The following is a 12,340-nucleotide window of genomic DNA, read 5'->3' as shown; positions in this document are numbered from 1 at the left end:
ATTTTAAGTCTGGGAATTTCAATGATATCCTGCATGAACAAAGATCATCAAACAACCTTCATACAAAACAACAGCAGGCTCATTTAAAAGCACAGTTGCAGGCAGATAATGTGTGGTTGTTAAGTGGTTTAAGGGTTAAAAATGACAAAGTGATCACACAGCCCACGGAATGTCCTGACTTCAGTGTATCTCTGGAAGCAGCCTATACTTATCTCTGATATCACTTAAAGCGGACCTAGACCGGAAGTTCCAATTAACGATGTTGTTTGGTGTGTATCTGCGTCATTACCTTGTTTACGAAGCCCTGAAGGTTCTAAACAAACAGTTCAGTCACTGCTGAGAACGCTGTGTTTTATTGTAATCTCAGGCTCAGCGAGATCTCTGAAAAAACCTGGTCTGGTTACGTAAACAACGGTTCTCCTGAACAGCAGATCCTCCTGCTCCGGGCACTAGTCCGGGCACATCCGGTTGCGTACATTGAACCGCAGAAGAAGAATAACGTCCGTTGTGGAGGTGTTTCACGAGCGACAGTGTCTTCTGACTCTGGGTCAAAGGTCGTCAAAGGGACTGCGACGGGGAGTCGTGAAGAAGCTATTTTTAAACATTGTTAAAACAATGTTGTGATAATGAGTAGCAGTGCATCCACCGTTCCAGAGGGGGGCGCTGCGCTTCTGAGAGCGGGTGTGCTGATTATGTCGCTTCCGGGTACTGGCCAATCACAAGACAGTTGGGAAGCCTCTACGCTGGCTGGCCAATCACAACACATTCTGTCTTCTGGGTGCAAGAGTTCAGTCTGAAATATCGCGGCTGTGGAACAGCGTCAGAAAAGAGAGATTTCTATCGGCTCGTTTACAGCAACTAGGAGGTTTTTGACCAAGTTAATTTATGTAAATAACTATATGTGCAACAGGACCACTCTATGTGAGCTTTAATTTACATTATTTATCAATAACGCAAAGCATGAAAGGACACCATATTTGTCCAAGTTATCATGAGACATGATGTGGCTAGAGAAAATATACCTGCCTTCAAGAAAACTTCATAAAAGATCAAGTTAAACGCCATCAAATAGAGGTAGACACACAATGGCCATGTCCCAAGAGACACAATAACAGACTAATAATAATCATAAAAAAACTTTTCCATTTCCATTTTTATCTCTTTGTGACCAACAGGCAAACAAACTCCCTGTCATATCCTGTCTCTCTGTTAATCCTCCTGCTCCATTCAAAGTGCAACATAAAAAAATATTTACGATATACGATGTTCTGCGATGCTTCACAGTCACAAAGCCATCAATCAGAAACAACAGTCGTGGACCAAAAGCCTTGTTCTGAGGTTGTATTAAAATTATATTTGTGCATTTGTTTACTTTCACAGTATTGTATTTTTGTTACTGGACGGCAGTATTTAAGAAAACAAGGAAGGATACGGGACGAAAACAAAGGAAGAGGAAGGGAACCCGGTGAGATGGAGTCTGTCCCTCGCTGATCCTGATTCAGCCGGAGTCATGCGGACAGTGGCGCCACCGCCGCAACTAATTGCCTGTGGTCACTCACGTATGAGGACGTTTGGTTTATTTATTTATTTTAAAGTGAAAACACAAACATGCAGAGCCGGGGCGATGAATGGAAAGAGGTCGACTCGGCCAGTTTTAGTCATTGTCGCCAACATGTCATCAGCATCAGTCACTGGTTCTCACTGAGGTCACTTACCGGACGAAGAGGAAGGGGGAAACACGACGTGCTGGATGTTTCAACTGTGTCACGTCGCTGGTTTCTTACTCAGACACTGAGCTTTGTATGAATGTACCGGGAAGATTACAGCACAGAGACAACAGGAGATGAGGAATCGCTTCCCTCAAAGGTCAAGAGCTCACAAGGACATCATGGTTTTATTCTCGTTACGTTTTCTAAAAACTGCCTTTTAGCAAAAACATTTTATATCATTGTCAAAGGTCTGTGGAGGTCCAGAGTGTTATTTTTAAATCATTAAAACTGTGAACTATCTCCTAACTTGTATTATTTCTTAATAAAAGTTGGATATAGAAGTTAGATGCTATTGTTTTATAGTGTATGTATATATACTGTATATATATATATATATATGTTTTTCAGTTTTTATTTGTCATTTTTGATTTTTTACATGATAATATCCTGGCATAATAGCATATTTATTTGTATTAGTGCTCATTCTTTTTCATTTAATAGTGCGTAGTTAGATTTTTCCAGACATCAAGGTTAGGTTTAAGTTCTGGTAAGCACCGTTAGTTAATGTTTACAAACCTTCCTTGAAGATGAGCATGCAGCATTGCTTCATGTTTAACTTTTTCGTTCTACTTCAGCTTAAAAAAAAGCTGCATTTTGGGATAAATCTCCTATTTTAACTCAGAAAACAATGAACCACTTTAGTACAGAAACCTCATTTGAAGAAAAACTTTTTCTCAACGTACTAAATCAGTTTGTGGAAGAAAACTTCTTTTTTATTAACCCGACATTTCTGCTGATTTCTCAGTTTTTCCTAAGATGACCTTAAATTCATGCTCACGTCCAAGGTAAGAAAAGAAAGGATATGTTTCACGTTACTTATCTTGAAGTAAATTTACCCACAGTCTCTGACAGACGCGTGTTTCCTCACGAGAAGGCGGCGGCTCACAGTTACTTTAGCCAGTTTATCTAAGTGAACAAAATGTGCCGATGAAAAGTTCACAACCTTCACAATGAGGAACAGTGAGTAACTTAATATCGATGACCCAACGAGGCTGAAGTCAGATTGACCAGTAAAGCAAACACTGAGATGCTGAGGATAATTCATTTCTGATGTCCACGATGTTCTCGGTTCTACGGATCAGATTAAAGTCAAAGGTTTATCTCTGTGGTGTCGTTCACCTGCAGAAACTATAGCCCCAAGGTCTCGCATGTTTAACTGTACGGTACAGTGAAAGTCATGAAAGGTCATCTGAAAAGTCCCTGGTCGCGAGTAGGAACAGTCTGTACCTATAGGGACTTTTCAGATTAGCAGGAACTCTAGAGGGGCGGGGCTGTGTGCTGAAGAACGCTGATTGGTGGAACACATTTTGCAGCTGATGAACTCGTGTGGCTGCAACCCAACTGTAAACAAGATCTTTAAAATAAGACGGAGATAAAAGAACCTGTTCTCTTTGCAATCAGAAATATGGCGCAAAAGAAAAGGACGTACGACAAGTGGAAAGGTGATGAGGTCCAGGCTCTTTCGTATTTGCTGAGGAAGAGGTGCAGCAGGACCTTCTCGAGTTGGCCATGAAACGACCATGAATGTCCATCCATCCTCTACCACGTTATCCTGCACCAGAGGGTCGCGGGGGTTGCTGTGCCTATCTCAGCTGACATTGGGCGATAGGCGGGGTCACACCCTGGACAGTTTGCCAGTCCATCGCAGGGCCATAAATAGAGACAAACGTGTGACACAATCTCACACCTACGGTCAATTTAGAGTGACCAATTCACCTAATATCGCATGTTTTTGGACTGTGGGAGGAAGCCAGAGAACCTGGATAAAACCCACACACACACACGGGGAGAACATGCAAACTCCTTGCAGAAAGGCCCTTGTTCCAAACGGGGCTCGAACCCAGGAACCCGGGTCTTCTTGACTTCTCGACTGAATGTCGTTTTCTGGAATTATTTTCCTCAGGTCAAAAAGCTTCTGGTAATGTTTGTGGAAAAGGGGTTATATCCACTTCTGCTGCACTGTAAATCATCTCTTCTGATAAATGAAACCTGTTAACTCCCATAATATGGGAGCAAACTTAAAAAAGTCCAGTGAGTAAGCATTAGTGACATCTAATGGTGGGCTTGTAGATGCAAAATGCTACTGCTAAGGGCCTGGTTGCAGGTGACATCTTTTTTCTGGTGGGAGTTCAGATTCTTGTCACAGTGGTTAATAGTTAGCGACCCGGTCGGAAACAAAGGGCTTTTTCTACGTGCATGGGTTTACCCCAGGTTCTCCAGTTTCCTCCCACAGTCCAAAAACATGCAGATTTAGGGATTAGGCAAATTGGAAATTGGAATTGACCTCAGGTGTGAGTGTGAGAGTGGATGTTTTTTTGTCTCTATGTGACCCTGTGCTGTCCAGGGTGTACTCCGCTTTGTCAGCTGGGATTGGCACCAGAGGATAATGATTTCTGCATGATTAGCATGTTCTCCCCGTGTGTGCGTGGGTCATCTCCGGGTTTAAGCCAGTCCAAAAACATGCAATATGGGGATTAAGCAAATTGGACACTCTAAATTGACCATATGTGTCAGAGTGGATGTTTGTTTGTCTCTATATGTGTCCCTATGATAGACTGGCTAACTGTCCAGGGTTTAACCCCGCCTACTGAGATTGGCACACATATGGATGATGTCGCGACTGGTTGTTCATTACTAGTTACCAAAGAGTATTGAAGCAATTTGATAAAAATAATAAGATAATACAACATGGAGTCCCATCATAAGTGTAACTGTACTTCAGTGGAGCAAATTTGCAGAAAGCTGAAATGATTAAAAAAAAAAAAAAAAAAAAAAAAAGACCCAAATGAGCTATGGATAAGGATATGATATGGATAAGAATAAATGATAGTCTGGGGCTGTGGGGCCTGGGTGTCTGGGTCACACGGGACGTTTGCCCAGTTGCTAATCCATCCTTGAAATACAACGCAAAAGTGCACAGTTATATTTTTGATTTACGCAGGAGACAGACATCGGGATAGCTCTCCTTTGGGGAGGTGTTTATCTGCAAATACCTCGTTCATCATAACCATAATCATAAACCCAATACACGTTACTGTCCAATATTTTAAAAGCAGCTTCAATAAACACGCTGGAGAGTGACCCCCAAATGCAGTGAAATATTCTCATATCTAAAAAAAAATAAATAAAAAATAATCTGCTAATGGCTGTGGCACATTAACAGATGAGACGTCGTGTCCAAGGTTTTATTGATTTGTAAAAATCTGTCTTCAGTTTGCAGCTGGTGACAAACAGGAGCAGATGACGTGCTGGCAGCGGACAGAGTGAGAGGTTAAACGGAGGTGACAATCTCTGAGGAAGGTGGAGTATTTGCCACCAAGTCTGAGGTTCAGGATGGTTTCTCCGACACACACACACACACACACACACACAAAAGTGAAATGCAGCAGTAATTCTTGTCAGCTTCCTTTTAAGGACACGTTGGAAGCTGTGAACGCTCCCTGGCCGGTGTCGTCTTTAAGCTGCGAATGCGATGATGCTGGAAATAGCAATGCTTATTTCTTAGTAGCGAAAAAACATATGCACCATAAAGAGAAAGACTGGCCGTGGTCTTGTTTTATTCTTACTTTTTAAAGCTACTAAAAAGGTCCAGTGTGTAAGAATTTGTGTCTCCGACAGCCTCTTTCGCACTAAAATTAGCAGGTGTAACTGAGATTTTTGAACCCAGGTGAATGTAGAAGATGAACGTGAAACTTATGGAGCTTTTCCATTTTACAGTTCGAGCACGACTCGACTCGGCTCATTTCTTTTTGCTTTTCCATTGAGGAAAGTACCGACTCTGGTGAGGTGCCAAGCTGAGCCGAAACTAAAGCCCAATTTATACTTCTGCGTAAAGTGCTCTGCGTAGCTACGTAGAGACTCTGCGTTCAACGCAGAGCCTGTCGAAGAGCCTCTGCGTCGTCTCCGTCTGCACGAAATATTTTTTAAGTGTCCGTCACTCCGTCAAGGGACTACGGAGACGGCAAGAGCTGCGATTGGTCCTCAGGACAGGCTGAGCTAAGCTGCTCTGTGCCGGCTCTCAGTGCGCTCCGGGCGTCCTGACAGAGGCGGAGCTGATCCCCGCCGATAACGCCGCTGCCGAACTATAAATACGTCATATCTTAACACACACAGCACATGTTTAGACTCTAAATGGCCAATTTCTCGCCTCAAATTATCTTAAAACTGTGTTCCGTGACACAGAAAAGTGAGAAACGGCCGCTGTTCCAACAACAACAGTCTTTCTCTCTCTTTCTTTCTCAGACGCCATTGCTCACTGTAGCCAGAAGCACAACAACCTTGCGCAGCGACCCCTACTGATCGGGCGGGAAATTGCAGCGTGTCCGTCATCACGACGCAGAAGTATAAAGGCTCGAGGCGTCTCCGTGGTGACGCAGACGGATAACGCATACGCAGTCGGAGAAGTATAATGTGGCCTTAAAATGTGACTTTGACAGTCTGCCGGCCACTGATTGGTCAGAGAGTGTCGTCACTGGATGAGTCATGAGCGCGACGTCCGACACAAGACTCAAACCGAACAATGCCGAAACTGTAGATCAGTTAAAAAGACTTGAGAATTCTGAAAACGTGCGTTAATCTCCAACATTTATCAAATATATGTCTAAAATCTATATTTAACAGAGGAGTCTGGTGTATTTAGTGACAGCACTGTTGAAAGCCAGCAATCGTGAGACAAATCACAACGCGTTCAGTCGTATTTCTGTTCAGTGTCAGACAGAAATGCCGAACTCATCTTTTTAACTAATGATTGAGTTCCACTGAAAACAACTGCTTTGACCGTCACAAGTTTGTGTCGCGTATAAAACTATGCCGCGCCGTGACGACCCCGCCCACCTTGACGAGGTACAATGGAGTCAATGGAAAGCGACCAAACTGAGTCGAGTAGAGCCAGAACTGTATTGAAGGAAAAGAGGCATTAGTGTTGTGCAAGAAATTCGCATCAATGATGATGAAGAAAATAACACGTTCACTCCCCCAAATACCGATCACAGCAAAAGCCAACAAAAAATGTGTGCGTTATAGAGTTGATCAAACACAAGATGGCAGCCTCTATAGACCATGGTCCTTGCCTAAAATATACATGAACATGAAAAGTAGACTTGTTCCAATACCGGTATCGGAAAGGCCTCTGATACTGCAGAAAACGCCTGCACCGGTATCGGCGAGTCCTGGAGTCCAGGCACCGATCCGATACCACGTCATTTATTAGAAATAGGAATCCGTTCACTGGTTAGCGCTGACAGAGTTCTTCTTTGTCGCTCTTAAAACAGTTGCGCTGTGCTGCCACCGGCAGCTGCTGTTTTAGAGGCACGAAGAAGAATTGATCAGCTGACGTTAACTAAGGAGCTAACGTTAGCGCATCATGTCGGCGGTTTGGCAGTATTTCACACTGGACGCTCCCACCAGTAAAGGCCACATTATACTTCTCCGACTGCGTAATGCGTTATCCGTCTGCGTCACCACGGAGACGCCTCGAGCCTTTATACTTCTGCGTCGTGGTGACGGATAGGCGCTGCAATTTCCCGCCCGATCAGTAGGGGTCGCTGCGCAAGGTTGTTGTGCTTTTGGCTACAGTGAGCAATGGCGTCCGAGGGAGAAAGAGAGAGAAAGACTGTTGTTGTTGAAACAGTGGCCGTTTGTCACTTTTCTGTGTGACGGAACGCAGTTTTAAGATAATTTGAGGCGAGAAATTGTCCATTTAGAGTCTAAACGTGCTGTGTGTGTTAAGATATGACGTATCTATAGTTCGGCAGCGACGAAGTCGACGGTGTTCAGCTCCGCCCTCTTTGGACGCTCGGTGCTCACTGTGAGCCGGCACAGAGCAGCTTCGCTCGGCCTGTCCTGAGGACCAATCGCAGCTCTTGCCGTCTCCGTTGTCCCTTGACGGAGTGACGGACACTTAAAAAATATTCCGTGCAGCCGGAGACGACGCAGAGGCTCTTCGACAGGTTCTGCGTCGACGCAGAGGACTCTGCGTAGCCTACGCAGAGCACTTACGCAGGAGTATAAATTGGGCTTAAGACTGCGACATGCAACCTTATACAAAGAAGCAATTTCGAGGGGCGGCACGAGTGTTGCACATTTTAACACCGGCAACTTCATCAAACATTTGAAGCCGCGTCACGGTAAAGAACACCAAGGAAAAGAAGGACCAACTGCAGCCTCAGTGACGCTGACGTAGTTTCCTGTGTCTCATTTGCATATTTAAAGAGACAGGCACTCAAAACTGAGCGTTCTGAACAGGGCTATTTTGGTAGAGTGATTAAACTGCTGTGGTGCTTCATCCTTAAGGTATTTTGACCAAAGCATGTCACAGACATGTTCATTAGGACACCAGGGAACTAGGTTAACTTGGAGAAATAGGCTATAATATGTCTACTTTAACAGCAGCAATCAAGTTTTATCAAAGGAGTTTATTTCTAGATTTATTTAGTTAAGTTTCTGTTGCACTACTGTTTTATTCTGTTCAATTTAAAAATTGAAAATAAAAATATAAATGGCTTCCATTTGCTGTATTCATTCATGTTTTTAAAAGGGTTTAACCTGGGCCAGGCCTCACCACAATGATGTAGTATGATTTAAAAAAAGAAAAAGAAAATAATGAAGATTATAACACATTGGTATCTGTATCGCTACTCGGTATGGGCCGATACTAACAGCACAAGTATCGGAATCGGTATCAGGAGGGAAAAAATGGTATCGGAACATCTCTAAGGAAAAGCCTCGAAAAACAAAAAAAAAACATTTTAAAGCAATTATAATCTAATACAAACACACATATGGGAAGTATATTCCTCTAAATGTGACCCACGGGACGATTAAATGAATGTCGGGACACTGGCCACTCCTCCAGTGTTTGGGTCACTTTAGTCCAGAGTCAAAACAAGGTTGAAAGAGAGCAGAGATGATGAACTTCAGAAGGACTACACCCACAGTTCTGCCAAACACAGATCTGATTCTGTTTACACAGCAGAGGCCGAATGTTCAAGGGAACACACTCGGCATCGCATGTAATTGCTTGTGATTCACTCTCTGGACTTCAAAGACGGGGAGTGCTGCAGTTCAAGGGTCAAAGGCTTGACTGTTGCCCAAATGCCCCCCAATTTCCTGTTTTGTCTGGCTCTGTGAGTGCAAAAGGGTCTCAAATGTGAAGGAAGGCCATGTTGTGTCAAAGTCAATGAGACAAAAGCCTCCACACTGCTGGCTGCTTATCACTCACAGTTTTGTTTTTTTAATTTCTGGCTCGACAATTTTTTTTTTTTTTTTTTACATTAATTCCACAGTTTAATGGCTTCAAACGGTTGAGTGTTTTTTTTTTTAGGTTATTGTATGAAAATGACTCACAACGCCTGCAGAATGGAATGCAGCTCCAACTCCCTGATTCCGTCTTGTCAGGATGAATTCTTCTTTTTTTTTTTTTACAGCTATAGTAAACAAGAACCTCGCTCTCTCCCACTCTCCCTCTGTCTTAAAAAATCGGCCCGACAAGACACAGAGGAGACGCCGCGATGGAAAGTTTGCGTGCGATTACGCCAAAAAAGGAACAACAACGACAAACGTCTTTGTTCGTTCTCTTCTAATCCTTTTACTGGAGATTCTGCAAAATCTTCTTAGTGAAAACATCAACAGTCGGGGAAACACGGAGCACACATGTGAGTTTGTCGGGGGGGGGGGGGTTAGTTACGTGCAAAGTAAGTGGCCCAGTGCTAAATTACACTGCAGCATGGTCCCTCTCAAAGCCCACATCTGGGATTGGCCCTGACAACTGGGTGCCGTGCTGCTCTAATTTTGGTTACTTTGTTTATAACCCTATAATAGAGACAGTATAGGACCACAGGGCTGGAAGGAAGGAGGGCAGGCAAAGTAGAGGCAGTGTCATTTTGTAAAAGCTTGTGGGGATGTTGATGTTTTAGAAAAAAGGAACGAAGCTGGGGTTAAAAAAAAACAAAAAAGAGAACACAACTATTTAAAGGGACAATGTGTAGTATTTCTGGGTTTATATGACCCAAAATCCACTTTTTTATACATATTATGTGCTCCTGTCTAGTCGCTGTATAATAGTTTTTGTTTCATTTTCGTAGTGTTTCAAAAAGTCATGTAAAATAACACGGTCGCGGGCCACGGTTGCATAGCCACTGTTAGCAGAGAGACGCCATGTTTCTACCGGAGCCTGTAAGGACAAACGCGAGAGAACAAATCAATCGTCTCTTTACTTGTAGCTGAAGTCCCGCCTCCTCTCTCTCCGCTTCGTCTGCTACGGCCGCGGTAGCTCCGCCCTCTCCCTCGCCTCACGAACCTCATCTGCTGACACGGAGAAAGACGACGAGGATGACATTTGACCGGCTGTGGATACCGTAGCGCTCAGGGAAGGGAGGGGGTGAGCAGAGGAGCAGTTCTTTGTTGTAAATTTCAGCCTCTCCTCTAGATGGCACTATAAACTACTTACTTCACCTTTAAATTCCTGCATGTACTGTATGTGAGGCTAAAGTTGGCTTGCTGTTTTTTCGTGTGTGTGATTTGAACAGGATTCAGGATGTTTCCAGTGATTCCCCTCGAAACCTGAAGAGTGCAGGTCATAGCTTGTTGAGCTGGGTAAGCACGGATGGAACAATAAGGAACAATAATGACAAATCTGTAATTATACTGGGAGCAGATTTGGGCTTTGGCAAGCCCACTCACTCTCTACGGAGTCTGAGCACGAACATCGACGCAGAATACATTTTGTCAACACTTGGATCGACTGTAAAAAGTCACTTAGTGAACGCGATGATAAACAATTCTGCGCCCGAGGACAAGGCTCAGCTCACCGGATGGAAAAAGGAACGCTTAAACGTAGCCGTGCACCAAGTGGCTGACGTTTCTACAGTATTAGGGGATTAAACTGTCATCTGTGCATTGGTTTGTGAGCTTTAATCTTAAATCACTAATCTCAAATGTATGAGCCGTTTCAAGAGACTTTGGCACAAGATGAGATGGTGTCTGGAGAGCTGCAGCCAGGAACGTTGCTTTGATGTTCAACTTATTCTGACACTGTCATGTCAACATGTATTTAACATTTTGCTGATTGCCCTGCTTTCCCCTCAAACGTGAAGCTGCCCTTTCATTCAGGAGGCCGGAGTGTTTACGAGTGCCTTGTGTGGCACAGGACACGCCAATGTACATCAAAATAATGACATCAAATCTACACAAATTCCAGTAAAATGAATGTTAAAGGTGCATTATGTAATAAATCTAAAGCAACTGGCCATAACATCCTCCTAATATGTCACAGAGACTCAAGGATAATGTTCATATAACAAACTGAACTCACCAACAACAACAATACAGACAAAATATTTGCATTAAAAAAAATATTTTGCAGACTGCAAATCATCTTTATGTTTTAAAATCATGTTTTGGCATGTGGCGCCACCTACCGCCGTCTACCAATCATTGCAGTCAGTAGAGTCTCAGCTGCCAGGTTGCCAGTTACGTCAGAAAACAAAACCTAAAAGACCTTGGTATTTTGAATTTGAATGTAGTAACCGTTCTTGGCCACATTCTTACATATGGCACCTTTAAAGTGGGCATTTTAATAAAAATCATTATTTGTGGTTGTTTGTGATTAGATGCAGTAGATACAATAAGAGATTGGGATTTCAATATCCTCTTAAACAATAAAGAATGCATTTACCACTAAACACTACAAGAACAATGCATTATTTCCGAAGTTAAAGAAACTGGTGACGAAAACCCTAAACTCTAAATGTACACTTAAAAAAAAAAAAAAAAAAAAAAAAGGGATCCCTGCTTTGTCCATCCCTGCAGACCAATGAACGACGACCTTGAAGTAAGATGTGGAAGCTGTAATTCTTTCATTTTTCTAACTGCTTTATCCTCCACATGAGGGTCATGGGGAGCGGGAGCCAATCCCGGCTGACATAGAGTACATAGGGGGAAATGTGGGGTCACATCCTGGACAGGTCGACAGTCAACAGCAGGGTAATCACACAAGAGCCGGACGACCGCTCACTCCTCACCTATGGTCATTTTACAGCATCCTGTTTAACCTTTAATCATCTGTGACGACAGCTTCTCAGTACCGTGATTCGGTATAAAAACGGTATAATAACTGCCAGATATTGAAAGTGATTGTTATCTTGGAAAAAGAAGAGGCAGAAGCAACTCAGTCATTCTACATTTTTTTGTTATCTTTGATATCCTTTGATATCAGGTTATAATGCAAACATGACACTTTCTATACAATGATACTATACTTACAATAATACCAAATATGCTTTGCTAGCAACGCAGTAATAATAAGACATTCGGTCATGATTATCTCATTATATGTATTACATTCAACATTACATAAGCTTGTTAGCTCGTTCTGTATCAAAACAAATACTTTTACTTTGAAATTCTGTCAGATATCACCATGAATATCACACATAGAGTGGTCCTGTTGCACATATATGTTAGTTATGGAGGTCTACTTACATATATTAACTTGTTTTTATGGTCAAAAACCTCCTCTTTTCTGACAGTGTTTTTCTGCTGCGAGATTTCAGAGTGAACTTTCACCCCTTGAA

The sequence above is a fragment of the Microchirus variegatus genome (assembly GCF_963457635.1).
Source record: "Microchirus variegatus genome assembly, chromosome: 14".
NCBI classification, from domain to species: Eukaryota; Metazoa; Chordata; class Actinopteri; order Pleuronectiformes; family Soleidae; genus Microchirus; species Microchirus variegatus.
The sequence above is the reverse complement of the archived record's forward strand: the minus strand, read 5'-3'. Positions refer to the sequence as shown.